Here is an 18,490-nt window from a genome sequence, read left to right on the forward strand (position 1 = left end):
TTTTTCATCATCCCAAACCGAAACTCCGCACGCATTAGAACAATAACTCCCCATCACCTTAACAGGATTTTTAACCAGACTAAGAGAAAGGAGCGCCTGCTTGCCAGGTGCAGGCTTGGGCAGTAGGGAGCCTATGGCCTCCCGGCGGGGTAGCGTTCCGGCTGTGACTAAGCAGGCTCTCGGGTTAGCACTCCCACTCTCACCTATTGTCCCAGCGGGGGGAACCGGTATTTCCGGATTAGGGCCTCGGTCCCGGTGATCCCGGCTAAGGGTGAAGTTGTGGGGGAGGGGAACGGAAGTTGATCCCAGACGTTAACTTTCCACCAACATTGTTACCCTGCTTCCCAACCATTCCCGCCAGCAAAACAAAGACCCGAGTACCACCACACACACACACACACACACACACAATGGCCCACAACCATCCCTCCTGCAGTGTTTTGAAGAGTGCCAGAGCCACCGCCTTTCAAGCGCACAATCTAGGAGAGGATTAGAAAGCCGACCTGGGCACGAATTAAAGCACAGGACCCTGGCCGGGTAGCTTAGTTGGTTTAGAGTGTCTCCCGATCTGCCAAGGTTGTGGTTCTATACCCGGTCAGAAAAAATGTAAGAAGCACAACGCGTTCCGCTCGCCGTGCGCGGGAAGAAAGTTCAGCGCAGTTTTGCATGTGAGGGAAGAGGCAGGGCAGTGGGCGCGCGGGCTGAGGTGACTAGGCGGTCCCTGGGGCCGCAACGCCTGCCCCGCCGCTCCGTGGCGTGTGCGAGGTCCTCCCTAGGACCTTCTCGACACCCCAAAGTAACACTGCAGTAAGCTGAGTCTCCTCCCTCCAGGTCTCGAGGAAGCAGGTGACAGCGCTGCCCACCCTCGTCCCCTCTGAGCGGCTACTGGCTGCCTCGCCGCCGCCCTGCGCTTTCTGCGCCCCACCTTGGATACACTTTTTTTTTTTATTTCTCTCAAAACTCCAAACAGGAAATAGCCCGAGTAACAATAATACACAGGAGCGGCCGCGAAGGCCACTTGAGCCCGCCCATTCCCGGGGCAGCCTCCTGCAGTCCGGCTCGGGCCAGGCGCCGCCAGCGACGCGCGCGGGGAGCGCAGGGGGCAGCGGCCCAGCAGCCGGCGCCGCGTGGGAGCGCGCCCCAGCGCCGCCGAGAGCCGCCCGTCTCCCGCACCCGACTCCGCCGACCGCAGCCGCCCCCCGCCTCCAGGCGAGTACTGCACCCTCCGCCCTCTCGCTCCCTGGCCGGGGAGCGCCGGCGGAGCGTCCGGGCGCTGCCTGCCACCCCGCGGAAATAGAGCCGCCCCAGGCGGGGCAGTCCCGGCTCTGGCGTCGCTAGGAAACCTTCTCCCTGCCCCAACTTTGGCAAGGGACAGATTTGCCGGGTGTGGCGGAGCGCTTGAGCCCTCGATCCGTCGTGTGGACGGAGGTGCGGGGCAGCGCGAGTAAATGCGAGTTGATGCCCCCGCCCCATATCCGATTACCTTGGTGTCCACTTTATTAAGCGTTATTATTTTTTGTTTCCTTTCCGGGGGATACTTAGATGTTTTTACTCCCCATTCCCCCACCCCCGGGGGGACGACAGTGCATTGTAGGGTTTCTCTTGGGTAATCGTTTCGAAGTGGGTTCGATCACGCACCTAGGGCAACTACAGGTACCTGGGAGCCACTTTCTTTTTCCTGTCTGGCCTTGCGCCATCTCCCCCAAGGGATGGGAATTGTCTCACTTCCTGTTGCGCTCCTCTTTAACCAGATTTAAAGGGCCTCTGAGTTTCTGTTGGCACTGCCAGCGTTTGCAGTACTACCTGGAGGGGGCAGGAGCTGGTGGCTTGGTTTAGACGGTCGAGGGTTACTTGAAAGCACGTAGGGCTGCCTGAGCTGCCCGCTGAGTTGGAGCTGCGAGGCTTGAAAACTCCGCACACCTGAGAGGCTGACCACAGTCCGAGAGGTGCCGCGCAGCCCTCAGAGCTGTGCACCCAGCGCGCAAAGCTTTGGAGAACCCGCATTTTTGTTGTTGTTGCCCATTTGTAAGGGAGGGGCCGAGCTTGTGAGCAGGCTGCTGGGCGTTGTCAGTTTTCTAGGGCTGCATTGTAAGGTTCTGCTATAGGGAATTCAGTCAAAACTAAGTTGGAAATCTTTATGTTGGATAAAGGCCATTGAATTCCAGGCATTCTTCGCGCTTGAGAAGGGTATTTTCAAGACTGTTTTGGAGTCCGCGTGAGGTCTTTTCGAAAAGCTGCCTCTCTCTCAACCATCCTTATCGTCGGTAGCTGATTCCTAGACCCCCGGATGGGTGGCTACTCCTAGAAGCCCCCTTTGGTCAGGCCTACTATCCAAGTTTCTCAAGGCATTTTTACTTAGGGTGATTGGTGGGTAAGTTAAGTCCTTAACCAATTTGCTTGAAAGATATGATCAACCTGTTTCCCGGTGAGAGGACCTGGTTCTAGATGGTTAAACAGAGTGACATTTGCTTTCAAGTGCTCTGAGGACGCGTGGATTCAAGTGAAGTCCACGGTCCAGCAGCGGCATCACCTGGGAACCTGTTAAAAATACAGGATCTTAGATCCCACCCTGACCCACTGAATCAAGATCCCAAAGGGATCGTTTGCATATTAACGTTTCAGAAGCACTAGTCTAGGTTTTCCGTTCGGTGTAAGGAAGAGATTATATAATACACTTGCATCCAGTCCTACATTTGAACCTCTTTGCCAGATCAGGAGAAACACATCACAGCTCGTGGGCCACAGCTAGTGTGGGTCACAGCCCCTCCACCCCAGGGCGGCAGGCTCCGTGCAAGATTTGGACCTGTGATTAGCATACTAGCTTGTGAGGTTTTTTTGTTTCTCCATACTTTTATTCTTTTACTGTTACTACTATGAAATATACACAACATAAAATTTACCGTTTGGACCATTTTGAAGTGCACAGTTCACTGGCACTGAGTACATTCACAATCTTGTGTAACGATCACCACTATTCGTTTCCAGAACTTTTTCATCGTCAAGGGGAAGCTCTGTCCCCATTAAACAAGACTCCATTTCCCCTTCATTCCAGCCCCTGAGCTTCTGGAGACTTAATACTTTTTTGTAGGCTACAGAAAAGGTGGATTAGGAATGTAAAGTAAAAGTAAAGTCATGCTCACAAAATGTAAACATTTGGAGATTCCTTGTTCTCTTGCCTGGTGGACAAGGCACCCTGCTATTTCCCGATTCTTCGAGTGCCCGTGCTTTCTTTTAATAGCTGCAGCCCTGGCCCGTGAGGGTTTCCTTCTGGGTTTGGCGGGAGAGGACAGGGGCAGTCAAGGGCTCAGACTATGCTCACTTAACTAAGCCTGGTAAAATCTATCTCCTTGCTTTTGACTGGCTTTATTTTAGATGGCTTATTTATATTGGGTTTAGCTTTTTTTATATTGACTCAAATTCATTTTTGAAAGTAAAATAAACCTCAAGAAAAAAGTTGGTGCTTAGTATATAGGACGAGGGTACTGCAAGACTTCAGGAAGATTTGAAATAATATTCTAAATTACCCCAGAGTCTTTTGTTTCAGTTTTAATATTAAATGAGTCTAATGGTCCAACGACTCTTTTTCTAGTTGTAAAAATGTTTGTATAAATTAGAAAATCCTTGTAAGAATGAAAGTCATCTGCTTGAATCCACGTACGATTGTCCAGCTTGCTTGAGAACGTGCTTTTTGGTGAGGACGTACATGTGAATTGGTGAACTAAGAAAAATGGTTTCATTTATGTTGTAAGAGAGTAATCATTACAGATCAGAAATGTGGTTCTGAACACACAAGCCATCAGGGATCACGGGAAGATTTAGTAAGTAGCCAAATAGAGGCAAATTCTTCAGATTCTTCCCAGCTTATTTTTTCTCTGAGACCCTTGACTTTTCTTGTAGTTTGGCTTTCATCACAACGAGTCTATCAGCTTATGGGAAGGAACTTACAGTTTCCTTTGATTGAAAAGGCCCTTTGAAATGACCAATGGAGATCATTCAGATGGCAGAGTTTGGCAGAAAACTCTCCCACTTCAGGAGACCCTTGCATTCCCATAATTTTATATTGTTATTTCCTTTTCATTCTAATAAGGCAAAAGAGAAAAGGTTTCCCCTCATCTATGATGTTTTCTTCTGAAATAGCTATATAGTTCAGGGTTTTATTTGGTGAGCAAATGCTATTTTGTAGTCCACCCATGAGGAAAAAATGCTTTAGACAGCATCCAGTGATTGGTTTTGTCAATGATTCAGTGATGCCTTGAGAATCACTTGGGGAGTTTACTAAAAATGGAACTGTCCCGACTACTGCAGACCGACTGAGTGAGAATCTCTGCATTGGAATCTGTGGAATCTTGGGTGGTTCCAGTACGTATTTAGGTTTGGGAGTTGCTCAAATAAACAATGTACCTATACACACATACAAACTAAGGTGTTCGAACATTAATCTGAAGGTACACAGGTGTGCCAAGTCCAGCCAACACCTTTTGACATTGATCAGCTTTGTCAAGATCTGAAGTTCAAAATTCCGATTGTCCCAAAGAACCCCCTGGTCTCCATAGGAGAGATCAAAGCGTTGGACTGCTTGATTTAGCGTCCGAGAACATTGGTTGAGTTCCTATTGTGAATCAAGTATTTTCAGATATATTTTCACTAAATCTTTACAGTGACATTGAGAGAGGTATTTCTTTTCCCCCTCATTTTACAGATGAAAAAACTGAAGCCAGCCTAAATCTTCCTAGTCTAGACCATGGTTCTCTCCATGGTTGTTCCATGTAGAATAATAAATCTCTGCATGCCAACTCCCCTCCATCCCAAGAATCTGTGTGTTTATTAATATCTTTTGGGATGTAAGGTACTACAAGACCTGTGATGAGTGATTATACTTGACTTGAATGTAGCATTTGTGTTCAGCTCCCAGAAAAATCAAGCCCTGGGCATTCTCTCTGTTGAGATTGGTCAGCCGTGCCCTCTGTGGCTCGACAGTATCTACCTGACAGCCGAGATGCTACACAGTGTAGGAGAAAGGGCCCAGGAAGAACTGACATCTACCTTGACCAGCCGACTGAGCAGGAGTAAACCTCTTAAACTTGGAGCTGCCACATCCTGGAATATAAAATTAGGGGAAGATAATTATCTTCTTCTAAGATTATAGTAAGGACTCAAAAGAGCCTTATTTGTAAAAGTGCTTGTAAATTGTCAAATGATAATAAAATGCCATCATCATTTGGGAGAGATTTACAGTACAAAGGAGACAGAAAAAGTCACAGATTTGAGTTACCTAACACTTTTTAATTAACCAAGTTTTAAATTCTCTTCTAGCTTTAGGCCATTAAAAAATAACAACAATTGTATTGAGATGTAATTCACATATACAATTTACCTACTTAAAGCATATAGTTTATTGGTTTTGAGTATATTTACCACAGTCAATTTTATTTTTATTGCCCCCAAAAGAACAGAACTCCTCCACAAACTTCCCACACCCTTTGACTGGCTACTCCCAATGCCCTGCAACCCCCGCCCTAAGCAACCACTAATCTACTTTGTGTCTATGGATTTGCCTCTTCTGGACGTTTCCTAGAAATGAAATTACGTAACATGGGAACCTGTACGTCTGGCTTCTTTCACTTAACATAATGCTTTCAAGGTCTATCTCCATTGTTGCATGTATCTGTGCTTTAATCTTTTCGTTGCCAAATAATATTCCATTGTATGCGTACCACATTTTGTGCCGTCATCTCTTGATGGACATTTGGATTGTTTCTACTTTTTGGCTATTAGGATTGATGCTTGTGTGAACATCGATGTACAAGTTATGCGGACATATGTTTTCATTTCTTCTGGGTACATACCCGCAAGTGGAAAACATATGACAGTTCTATATTTAACATGTTTAGGAATTGCCAGATTGTTTTCCAAAGTGGCTGCTTCAGTTTACAGTCCCACCAGCAGTGTATGAGGTTTCTAGTTTCTCCACATTCTCACCAACACTTGCTGTCCATCTGTTTTTATTTTAGCCATCCTAGTTGGTGTGAAGTGGTTTTCTTTTTTTTTTAATTATCCAGTTACAGTTCTCCTGATTTTCCCCTCTTCCCCCGATACTACCCCGCACCCTCCAATCCCTCAGGCAATCCACACACCATTGTTCATGTCCATGGGTCATGCGTATAAGTTCTTTGGCTACTCCATTCCCTACACTGTACTTTATATCCCCATGGCTATTCTGAAACTACTTACTTGTCCTTAATTCCCTCACCTCTTTACCTATTCCCTTACACCTCCCTGCCATCTGGCAACCATCAAAACCCTCTCAGTATCCATGGTTCTCTGTTCTTTCTATTTGCTTAGTTGGTTTTTTAGATTCAGTTGTTGACAGATTTTTATTTTTTGCCATTTTATTTTCACAGTTTTTTTATTTATTTATATTTTTTAACATTTTTTATTGTTCAAGTACAGTTTTATTCACAGTTTTTTTAAAGATTTTATTTATTTATTTTTAGAGAGGGAAGGGAGAGAGAGAGAGAGAGAGAGAGAGAGAGAGAGAAACATCAATGTGCAGTTGCTGGGGGCCGTGGCCTGCAACCCAAGCATGTGCCCTGACTGGGAATCAAACCTGCGACACTTTGGTTCGCAGCCCGCGCTCAATCCACTGAGCTACGCCAGCCAGGTTATTGTTCACAGTTTTAATCTTCATCTTTTTCTTAAATAAGTCTCTTTAACATTTCATATAATATGGTTTGGTGATGGTGAACTCCTTTAGTTTTTCTTGTCTGGAAAGCTCTTTGCCTTCTGATTCTAAATGATAGCTTGGCTGGGTAGAGCAGTCCTGGCTGTAGGTCCCTGCTTTTCATGACTTTGAATATTTCTTGCCACTCTCTTCTAGCCTGCAAGGTTTCTTTTGAGAAATCAGCTGACAACCTTATGGAAACTCCTTTGTAGGTAATTAATTTCTATTCTCTTGCTGATTTTAAGATTCTCTCTTTATCTTTAACCTTTGGCATTTGAATTATGAGGGGGCCTCTTTGCATCCATCTTATGTGGGACTCTGTACTTCCTGGACTTGCATGTTTATTTCCTTCCCCAAATTAGGGGAGTTTTCCTTCATTATTTTTTTCAAATAGATTTCCAATTTCTTGCTCTTTCTTCTCTCCTTTTGGTACCCCTATGATGCAAATGTTGGTCCTCTTGAAGTTGTCCCAGAGGCTGCTTATACTGTCCTCATTTTTTTGGATTCTTTTTTCTTCTTGTTCTGAAAAAAATTTTTTTTTGCTCTTTATGTTCCATATCATTGATTTGAATCTTGACTTCATCCACTCTATTGTTGATTCCCAGTACATTGTTCCTTATTTCAATCAGTGTATCCTTCGTTTCTGACTGGATCTTTTTTATGCTGCTGAGGTCCTCACTAAGTTCCTTGAGCATCCTTATAACCAGTGTTTTGAATTCTGCATCTGATAGATTGCTTATCTGCATTTCATTCAGATCTTTTTCTGGGGTTTTCATCTGTCCTTTCATTTGGGCCATGTTTCTGTGTCTCCTCATCTTGGCAACCTCCTTCTGTTTGTTCTATGTATTAGGTAGAGCTACTTTGACTCCCTGTATTGGCAGTGTGGCCTAATGTAGTAGGTGTCCTGCAGGCACAGCCTCCCCTATCACCCAAACTGGGTATTCAAGGTAGGCCCTTCATGTGGGCTGAGTACACACACCTCTTGTAGTTGAGCATTGTTTGCTGTTGGCAGGTCAGTGGGAGGGATTTACCCAGGCCAATGACCACCAGCCTCTATCCTCTGTGGAGGTTCAGCTCTGCAGGGGCAGGGTGGTGGATCTCCAATGTGGTCTGCCCTGGGTGCGCTGGCCCTGGTGTTTCCTGGGTGGTGCAGGCCAAGGTCAGCCTCCACCTGTGTTTTGCCTGGAGCCACCCTCCCTGAGCTATAAAACATCTGAGATGGCTGCTGCTTGTGCTGGGCTTAGAGGTTCCCAGGGGAAGCCAAATTGTGAATCTAGGCTGGTTGCTGCTAGTGCTGGGCCTGGGGCTCACTAAGGCTAGCTGTTGCTTGTTGGATAGGATTTAGGAAGTTGTGAAGCATGAGCCAAGATCAGCCATTCATATGGAAAAGCAGCTTGGGTGGGGCAGAGTCTCTGGGGTCAAACCCTGTTAGCCAGGTTGATGGAGTCTCAGATATGGCACCGGCTTGTAGGTTCAGTCTCAAGGGATGTGGTTTCTTTAATTCTGTAGTTGTCAGACTTCCATTCTATTTGATTTCTGACAGTTCTGAGTGGTGTTTGTCCTATATTTTAGTTGTAATTTTGATGTGGTTCGAAGACATCAGCCATATCTGCCTACGCTGCCATCTTGATCAGAAGTCCTGAAGTGATTTTCATTCACAGTTCTCTGATGGCTACTGACTTTGAACATCTTTTCATGTGCTAGTTTTTCCTGATTTTTTAAACATTCTTTTCTAAGGAAAGACTAGATAAAGAGGAAATACTTTTGAATAGATTCCCTAGTTTCAATGGTGTAGAAGAATACTTAAAATGTAAATTTAGTCCGTTGCTCTTTTGAAGTTAATTTCAGTTTTGGCTCATCTTTTTATTTGCCTTAGGGCCTGGCCTAGAGCATGTATTATAGTATCTTATGTTCCATAGGATTTGAGTGAAGAATTAACGAACACATAGCTTCTTGGAGGTGAGGGGGAATAAGTAGTCAGGGACATATTTTTCTACATGTTGATTTAATGCCCACTAAAAAAGCATGTTTGTCTCAGATGTTAATGACATACAAAAAAAAAATCCATTGATGCCAATGGTGGACATTTTAAATGCTTTACAAAATAGTGTTTGATATTGGTTGACATCTGTACATTCTACTTATTAAAATATATAATAATGTAATTTAAAAATCATGTTAATAAATTGTTTATGTATTTTATTAGGGTATTCTTTATTTTACTTTTATGTACTCCAAAAAAGAAGGTAGACTACTGGACATTTTTGCATGCGTTAGTACATTTTCGTTCTTTCTTTCAAGCTGCTTGGCAGTGTTTTTTTTTCTCTGTAGCCATGCAGGAAATTATTTTGTTTGCCTTAGGCCTGGCCTAGTGCATGTAGCACTACACACTCTACATTTAATGTAGCTCTACCTGTAAATGTAGCTCTGCTTTACAAGTCAATAATGGATCTTCAAAATACCTATTGCATTTGGAGGCCCACTATATTTCACTTGGGTTGCACTATTTTGATGTATTACTGGTCAATGTAGGCAATATTAAGAGAATAGGGAAATCAGCTGGATTAGAAAAAGAACATTACTTCCATTTGAGACAGACATGGGATAGGGAAGTGGAAGTGTGTGGTGCAGTGTTTCTCAACCATTATCCGCATCACCTGGAGAGCTTGTTAAAACACACATTGCTGGCCCCACTCCCTGAGTTCTTAGAGTTTTTGATTCAGTAGGTCTCGGGTGCGGGCCTGAGGATCTGCCCCTGAGAATCTCTGAAAGTCCCCAGGTGATGCTGATGCTGCCAGTCTGGGCAGCACACTTCGAGAACCTATGGTTTGGAGGCATTTGGAAATGTAGGACCAGAGCAAGAGTGGGGGGATGGGTAGGCTCGAGGTTGGCCTGGGCGTCACGTGCATATAGGAGCCTAGTGACACCAGGGGAGAGGGTACATAGGGGAGTGCGTAGAAAAGTGCTGAGGACTGAAATGTAGAGATATGGTGGGGAGGGGCGGCTGGAGGAAGAAAAGCCTCTGAGATGGGGAAGGAATGGGCAGAGGTTATGAGGACACCAAGGCCAGCGAGGGCCGCACCCACTGTAAACCGTTGTAAATGGGGGATGAGGATGTATCTGGGATGTTGGTTGCAGAGGAGGGCTGGGCTGTCCCCTGGATGGTGGGTGTGGTAGCTGTGTAGGCCTCACCTTTCTATCACTCACTTCTACGGAGGCCAGCATTACCTGGTAGGAGGATGTGCTGCTTGGGGCCACGTGTGGACTTTCCCTTCATAAGACTGGAGTCATGACTGAGCATTCTCCCTCCTCTTGCCTGTCACTGCTAATCATCATCAACCTGGAACCAAGCCAAGCTTTGCAAACCAACAGCTTTAATATCTGTGCTACCGTGTGTCTGGTCTCCTTAGCATAACTTGTATAAGCTGATTCTGAGAGTGGGTGCTGACAATCCATGTTATGAAGGTCAGGTTTGCTACGCAAAAGAAATCCAAGAAGGGTAGTGACTCACTGCTGTTGGGTCCTCTGAAATGGAGCTGTACCCCATTCTTGGTGTGGCTTCACAAAGTCTGGGCAAACATCCCCACATTTTATTGTATATTTTATTTTAAAGGAATCCTCATTGTATTTGTGCATGTAAGGCATTTCTCTTGGGTTTTGGAAAAAGTGCAAAGCCTGCCCCAAGGGGTTCTCTGTTATTCTTTGGGGTCACTTGTTATTAGCAGAGTGAAAGGATTTAGTTATCTGTGGTTGTACACCAACTGCCCAGCTCTGTCTGGGACTTGCTGGTGTGGTCAGGGGCTGAGAGCAGCTGCCTACCTTAGACTGTCCTCTGTCCCTAATCCCTCTCAGCCGGTCACACACTTTTCCATTACTGCTTGGCCCCTGCAGGCCCTGGGTGTGAGTCCTCTGGTTAGTGGACAGGATTGGACTTACAGGAAATATTTCACAATCATGCTTCTGTGCAGAGATAGTATCTCGGGAGCCCTACCACCACCCCCAGTTCCCATGATTCTCTAGGAGGACCCACAGGACTTCACATATAGTTGTACTCACCACTGATTATTACAGTGAAGCCAGCAAGAGGAAAAGGCGCACTGAGTGCAGTCTGAGGAAACCAGGCCCAAGCTTCCAGCATCCTCTCCCAGTGGAGTCCCATAGGACATGCTTACTTCCAACAGCAACTTGTGACAATGAGTGTGAAATGTTGCCGACCAGGGAAGTTTGTTAGACTCAGTGCCCAGGGTTTGTTCTGGGGACTTACTACTTTGGCATATTCTGTGTAGGATGTACCCAACGTTCAGAGTCCCAGAAGGAAGCAGGTGTTTATCATAAACTGCATTGTTTCTGCAAATAGTTTAGGGACAGGGAGCTACTCTTGTCAGTCCTGGGAATGGTGGGAGCCTTCCCAACATCCAGGTTCCCAGATGTCAGCCAAGGGCCAACCCTGTAGGCAGGCCTTTCGGAGGACGTTAACTCTTCTGCACAGGCACAGACGGTGATGAGAACGGAAAGTGAGGGTGGTGGTGGATGCCCCGCACTGGAGAAGGGTCTGTCCAGGCAGCTGCCAAAGTCTGTGCTTCAGAAACTTGGTCCTTCTGGCCAAAGCTGGGGGGCGGGGCAAAAGTGGCCTTGGGTTCTGCACTCAGATCCTGGTTTCAGGACATGTGGCGTTCCTTTACTACAGGAACAGAGAAGAAGGGCAAGAGTACACACTGGCAGAGGCCAAAGCCCTGTTCATTCATGCATTCATTTCCTCTTAACTTGCACTGCTGATGGCTGTATTCTGCCAGGCACTGTGCCAGGTACTAGGGATATGTGATTAGCAGAACAAAGTCTCTGCCCTCATGAGACCCACGTTCTCCAGGGAGACAAATAAAGAGGCAATTATATTTCATTGCGATGAGGGCATACTAAGGGCTCTGGGATGCCTACTGAGGCTCAGTGGGTGTCAGCACGCATGAATGTTGTAACCTGGGTAGGAGTCATACCTCCACTACTTATTACCTGTGTGGCTCTGGACAGATAACTTAGTCCTTGGTGCCTGAGTTTCTTCATCTGAAAATGGAGAATTTATATCTATTTCTTAGGGTTAATGTAAGAACTAAACAAGGTAATACATGTAGGATACTTACCTCAGTGGCTGGCACAGTGGACATGTGCAATAAATAATAGTGCAGTATCATCTCGGAAGGCTGTGTTAGCCAGAGGGAATGACATCTTCTGTTCCCCACTCTGTGCAGGGCCTCATGTCACACAGCGTCGCTGCCTCCCTCCACAGGCCCTGGGCTCACAGGTGCACCATGCGCTGCCTTCTTGCCAGCTGGCTCTGCTTACGGTCTGAGACCACTCCTTGTTGTTTTTGCTTTTTGGGCTCTTGATGTTACTTTTCCCTCTTCCTGAGATGCCTCAGATCCTTTTGTGAGAGTATTATTAAGACCTAACTCAAGTACCTTTTCTGTAAAGGCTTTGCAAAGCTAAGATCCTGAGACAGAATTGTCCTCTCTCTCCTTTGTCATGGTTCTGTTCCATGGTCACTCGTCTCTCTGCCAGCATACGGGGTTGCAGTTAGTTGTCACTTCATTACACTAGGTGCTTCTCTTGGACAGAGATGGTTTGGTTTGTTTATATGTCCAGTGTCAATCAGCGTGTTTGATAGGGAGCTCAATGGTTGTCTGGAGAGGGAATGAATGAATATTAGGTTGGACTAAAAAACTTAATAGGAAGTGGATGCAATGTCAGCAAAATAGGTCTCTGTCTTCAGAGTAGAGCTTACAGTCTAGAGGCGGAGACAGGTGATAAACAGGTAAACGCAAATCTATAATTAGGTACTGAGAAGTGACTCAAGGAAAACAGTGTGGCCCAGCAACAGGTGCAAGGGGAGCTGGAACAGGGAAAAGTGGGAGGTCCAAACGTCGATGCCCTGGGCAGTGTGCAGTTGTTACCTTCTGGAGGCTGGAAGGACTGGTTAGGCCAGGTGCCACACCAGGACTCCTCCAGATGGTGGGTCAGAGGTTTCCGGTGCCTCAGCTGCTAAAGGGCAAGGGCCACAAGGAGATCTAAGTGGATACTTGGAAGATCAAAATGGTCCACTTGAGAGTGTGGAAAAATTGGGGTTTTGCATATATTCATTCAATTTGATTCTCCCACAGTCTTAACAAGTAAGTGCTATTATCCCCTGTTTACAGATGAGGAAACTGAGGCCCCGGAGAGATTCAAAGACTTGCCCAGGTCACACAGCTAAGTGTGAAGCTGAGATTCAGATGCAGGCAGCCTGGTTCTGGGGTGCGAGACCTTAGCCAGTACATCTTGCTGACTCTTACTTATGAAGTGAACCCTCATGTTATTGGGTAACTAGTGCATGCTGGTTCCTGAGCAAGGAGGACACTAGAGGTACGAACATGAATACCCCATCGTTCCTACCATTTAGGTTACCACAGAATACTGAGGGAGACAGATCTGTAAAAACGTGATTTTTTGAAGTCAGCTAAAATTTATTGAGACTAACAAGAAACTTGCCTTACCTTTCTTTTACCTGTATTGCATTGAACCACTGGCAGAGGGCATGTTTTGCTATTTCGAAGGTGTCTGGTGGCTGAACTGCTCACACAAAAATATATATATTATATAGGGTATAGTGGGCTGACTCATTAAATTAAAATTCACTATTTATTTTTATAAGAATTTATTATATGATAAGAATAACTAAATTATGGTAACAGGCATCCTAAAATATATAGTACTTTCAAGCTGTAATTTGAGAAAAAAAATAGAACCATTTACATAAAAGAGAATTGTCTTAAACTGAAGCTAAATGCAGATAATTTAGAAATACTTTATAGGAAAATGTAAAACAAAGTGACTTAAGGACCTGTGGCTTTTTTTAAAAAAAAGATTTTTTTTTGTTTACTTTCAGAGAGGGGAAGGGAAAGAGAAAGAGAAGGAGAGAAACATCAATGTGTGGTTGCTCTCACGTGCCCCCTGTTAGGGTCCTAGCCTGCAACCCAGGCATGTGCCCTGACTGGAAATTGAACCATGACCCTTTGGCTCACAGACTGGCGCTCAATCCGCTGAGCCACACAAGCCAGGATGGAACCTGTGGCATTTAAGGGCCTGGGCCATTAGGGTTGTGTGGAAGTTCAGTGACTCCAGGGACTAACTCACTTTCGTTTTCTCGATAAGAGTGTGCAGGGGAAAACCCAGCCTATGAGGGACAGGATAAGGAGCACAGTGACCCCTTGGTGGGAAGCCCACTTGGTGATGATGGTGGTGGCAGGGCCTCCTGGAGAAGGAGTTTTTGGCCACAAACTCTGAACTTGGGTCCACTGGAAAGAGCAGATTTGGGAAAGAGGAGAAGGAAGAGGAAGGCCTGCAGCTGGAAGGAGGGCATCTGAGGGTAGGGGCAGGAGACCCTTCTGTCTCAGAGGAAGCAGCAGCCCCTGCCCAGGGAGCAGGGAACAGATGCTCTGTCTGGATCATTGGATGCTTGAGGACCCACTCCGGGAGGCGTTGGAGCAGGGTAGTAGTTTGAATATTGGCTCTGCCACTTAGGAGCTGCATGACCTAGGACAGGTTTTTCAACCCTGAGTCTTAGTTTTCTCCTTGTAAAAAGGGGTCATTAATTATGCTTTCTCCCTGAATTGGTGTGACTCAAGTTTCATTGCTTTTTCAGTTATTCTTTGTCTCAGGTCTACAACCTCTGTCCTTGAAAGGAGAAGGTTTTGAGTCCAGCCTCCCACACTACAAACCAATGATCATGAACTCCTTTTCAAGGGACAGAATCTGGCTTTGAGAAGAAGAGTGGGTCTTCCAGATTTTCTTCAAGGTCTCTGCACCTCTTTCTGTAGGTCTCCAGATCCTAATGCTCACAGCTCATCTTTTTTTTTAAAGATTTTATTTATTTATTTTTAAAGAAAGGGGAAAGGAAGGAGAAAGAGAGGGAGAGAAACATCAATGTGTGAGAGAAACATCAGTTCATTGCCTCTTGTACACTCCCAGCTGGGGACCTGGCCTGCAACACAGGCATCTGCCCGGACTGGGAACTGACCTGGCAACCTTTCGATTTGCAAGCCTGCGCTCAATCCACTGAGCCACACCAGCCGGATCTCACCTTTTTTTTAAATAAAAAAAAATTTTTTTTCAGTTATAGTTGACATTTAATATTATTTTATATGAGTTTCAGGTGTATATTGGTTAGACAATTACATAATTTACAAAGTGATCCCCCCAATAATTCTAGTACCCACCTGGCACTACACCTAGTTATTACAATATTGGGGACTGTGTTTCCTATGCTGTACTTTACATCCCTGTGACTATTTTGTAATTACCAATTTATACTTCCTTCACCTTTTTCACCCAGACCCCCAAAGCCCCTCCCATCTGGCAACCCTCAGTTTGTTTTCTGTATTTATGAGCCTGTTTGTGTTTTCTTTGTTTATTTCATTATTTAGATTCCACGTATAAGGGAAATCATGTGATATTTATCTTTCTCTGACTGGCTTATTTCAGTTAGCATAATACCATCCATGTTGTCACAAATGGTAAGATTTCATTCTTTTTCATGATTAAATCATATCCCATGGTATATATGCACCACTTCTATGTTTATTTATCTATTGATGGACACTTGGGTTCTTTACATATGTTGGCTGTTGTAAATAACATTGCAGTGAGGGAGGGGTGTGTATATTCTTTTGAATTAGCGCTTCGGGTTTCTTTGGTTATATACCCAAAAGTGGAATCACTGGGTCATAAGGCAGTTCCATTTTTAAGTTTTAGAATAACCTCCATACTGTTGCCACAGTGGCTGCAGCAATCTGCATGCCCACCAATAGTGCATGAGGGTTCTCTTTTCTCCATATCCTCACTGACACTTATCATGTGTGGATTTATTGAGGATAGCCATTCTGACAGGTATGAGGGGATCTCATTGTGGTTTTAATTTGCATTTCTCTGATGATTGGAGATGTTGGTCATCTTTTCATATGTCTATTGGCCTCCTGTATGTCTTCTTTGGAGAAGTGTCTGTTTAGGTCCTTTGCCCATTTTTTAATTGGGTTGTTTGTTCTTCTGGTGTTGAGTTCTTTATAAATTTGATATTTTAATCCCTCATCAGATATATCATTGGTGAATATGTTCTCCCATTCAGTGAGTTGACTTTTCATTCTGTTGATGTTTTCCTTTGCTGTGTAAAAACTTTTTTGTTTGATGTCCCATCTGTTTATGTTTTCTTTTGTTTCCCTTGCTTGAGGAGATACTGCTAGGGGAAATGGTCGAGATTTTACTGCCTGTGTTTTCTTTTAGGATTTTTATGGTTTTGAGTCTTACACTTAAGTCTTGAATCCATTTTGAGTTTATTCTTGTGCATGGTGGAAGAAGGTGGTATACTTTAATTTTTATGCATGTATCTGTCCAATTTTCCCAAGAACATTTATTGAATAGACTGTCTTTACCCAACTGTATATTCTTGCCTCTTTTGTCAAATATTAATTGGTCATATTTTTGAGCTCTCTATTCTGTTCCATTGATCTATATGTTTGTTTTTATGCCAGTACCATGCTGTTTTGATTACTATACTCTTGTATTACAGTTTGATATCAAGGTAGCATGATTACTCCAACTTTGTTCTCCTTTCTTAAGATTGTTGTGTCTTTTGGGGTCTTTTGTGGCTCCATATACATTTTTTGCATTATTTGTTCTAGTTCTGTGAAATATACCATTGGTATTTTGATAGGAATTGCATTGAATCTATAGATTGCTTTGGGTAGTGTGGACATTTTAACATTGTATTGTAACAATGTTAGTTTTTCTTATCCATGAGCACAGTGTATGTTTCCATTTATTTGTATCTTGTTTGATTTTTTTCTTCAGTGCAGGTCTTTTACCTCCTTGGTTAAATTTATTCCTAGGTATTTTATTTTCCTGATTCAGTTGTAAATGAGATTGTTTTCTTAGTTTTCCTTTCTGATAGTTTGTTATTGGTGTATAAAAGTGCAACTGATTTCTGGATATTTATTTTGAATACTGCTACTTTACTGAATTTATTAGTTCTCTTAGTTTTCTGGTGGAATCTTTAGGGTTCTCTATACATAGTTTCATGTCATCTGTAAATAATGACAGTTCTACTTCTCCCTTTCTGATTCAGATGCCTTTGCAGATTGTCCAATATGTTGGCATACAGTTGTTTATAGTGATTTTTGCTTTTAATAATTATTATGTAGCAGAGGTTAAAAATCTGGAAAGATTATAAGGGAGAACCTCTCCAGTTGGTGGGTACCACCTGAGCTGGGCCCCAAGGCCCTGTGTTCCCCTCTTTTTAAAAAAAGATTTTATTTATTTTTAGATAGAGGGGAAGGAAGGGAGAAAGAGAGGTAGCGAAACACTGACATAAGAGAAGCATCCACCAGCTGCCTCCAGCAGGCACCCCTACAAGGGACTGAACCTGCAACGTGAGCATATGCCCTGACCAGGAAAAAAACCAGAGACCTTTTGCTTTGTGGGATGATGTCCAGCCAACTGAGCCACAAGGGTCAGGGCTGATCTCCCTTTTAAGGGTTTCCGTCGATCACTCCAACTACTGGCTCCCTATGCCTTTCAGCCAGCCTGTTTTCCAGTCTCTATTTTTCCTACAAAACTACTCAGCCTTGGACTTCTCTGGTTCTTTCCCTGTGTGTTGAATGAAGTAGCTTCAAGGGAGGGTTAAGTTTCAAGTGCACCTTGTACTTGACTGCAGAGAAATGAGGATTGAGGATGACTTCTTGAAGAGGTGTTGGGAACAGAAGGACAGATGGGAGAGGCAGAAAGAAGACAGGGAAGAGATGAGGACATGACATCCTTTGATGGGTATGCCTCATCTCATTTATTATTAAAACAACCCCTGGGGTGGGGTCTTATTCCAGTTGTACAGAGGATGAAGTAGGTTCAGAAGGGTGAAGTAACTTGTGCGAGGTCACAGGTGTTACTCAGCAGAGGTGGGATTCAAATGAAGCCTTCCCATTTAACTGCAGCTGTCTTTCCCTGTGTCACGCATGGAGTTGGTGTGCTTGGGCACCACCAGAAGGGTGAGGTGGGCTTCAAGGTCTCATGCCAGGAGAACCAGCAGGAGGACTCAAGAAACAGGAAAAGGCAAGAGGCAGCTGCTGCTGGGGCTGGGCAGTGGGTTACTTCAGTTATCTGTTTGGTTCAGTGGAAAGATAGGCTTGGATTGTCTGATTAGTGGTATCCAGTTCAGGGTAATACTTTAAACCCAGTCGTGTATTCTGAGGATGACTGTGAAGGAAAGGGGCTCTTCCGGGCTACGGGGGCTTGAATCTAGGAGGGCTGCAACTAATCTTCTTGAACTCCTTAATAATTCTTTTACGTCATATAGCCTGACCTTCTTACTGTGTTCTGATGGGTCACCTGAGTAGTGAATATGTAAAGATATATTATATATGAAGATATTAAGTCAGGGAATGAGATGACTTGCATAAAGTCATCTGGTTTACTTATAGTAGAGCTCAAGAAGAAAGAGCCAAATAGCTGTTTTCCTGCCTGTCCCACTTTTAGTAAGGCTTTTCCCAGCTCCCTGAAAAGCAGACCACACCCTATAAAATAGCCTGTTTGTGGCATTAGTTCATTTCCATTTTTATAGTTCTAAAGCTCGGGAGCCATTAAAATACCCAGTGGAGAAGGATGCCCATTGTTTACCACTGGCAGAAGCAGAGTAGAAATAATCAGTTCAAAGGGAATGACGGTCTGGTCTGTGCATTTTTATGTTCTATTTTA

The 18,490-nt window shown here is 44.4% G+C and overlaps 1 protein-coding gene across 1 annotated transcript in view; it reads left to right on the top strand.

The window, feature by feature from the left end:
• Nucleotides 1–978: 978 nt before the first annotated feature.
• The window catches only part of TJP2 (tight junction protein 2), a 119,203-nt gene continuing 101,691 nt past the window's right edge, over nucleotides 979–18,490 (top strand). The window contains exon 1 of the mRNA XM_045840316.1: nucleotides 979–1,209. The gene's annotated coding sequence lies outside the window, so the exon portion shown is untranslated. The remainder of the gene's footprint in view (nucleotides 1,210–18,490) is intronic.

Source organism: Phyllostomus hastatus, unplaced genomic scaffold (genome assembly GCF_019186645.2).
Source record: "Phyllostomus hastatus isolate PE091 unplaced genomic scaffold, TTU_PhHast_1.1 phas_contig_34, whole genome shotgun sequence".
Taxonomy (NCBI): Eukaryota; Metazoa; Chordata; class Mammalia; order Chiroptera; family Phyllostomidae; genus Phyllostomus; species Phyllostomus hastatus.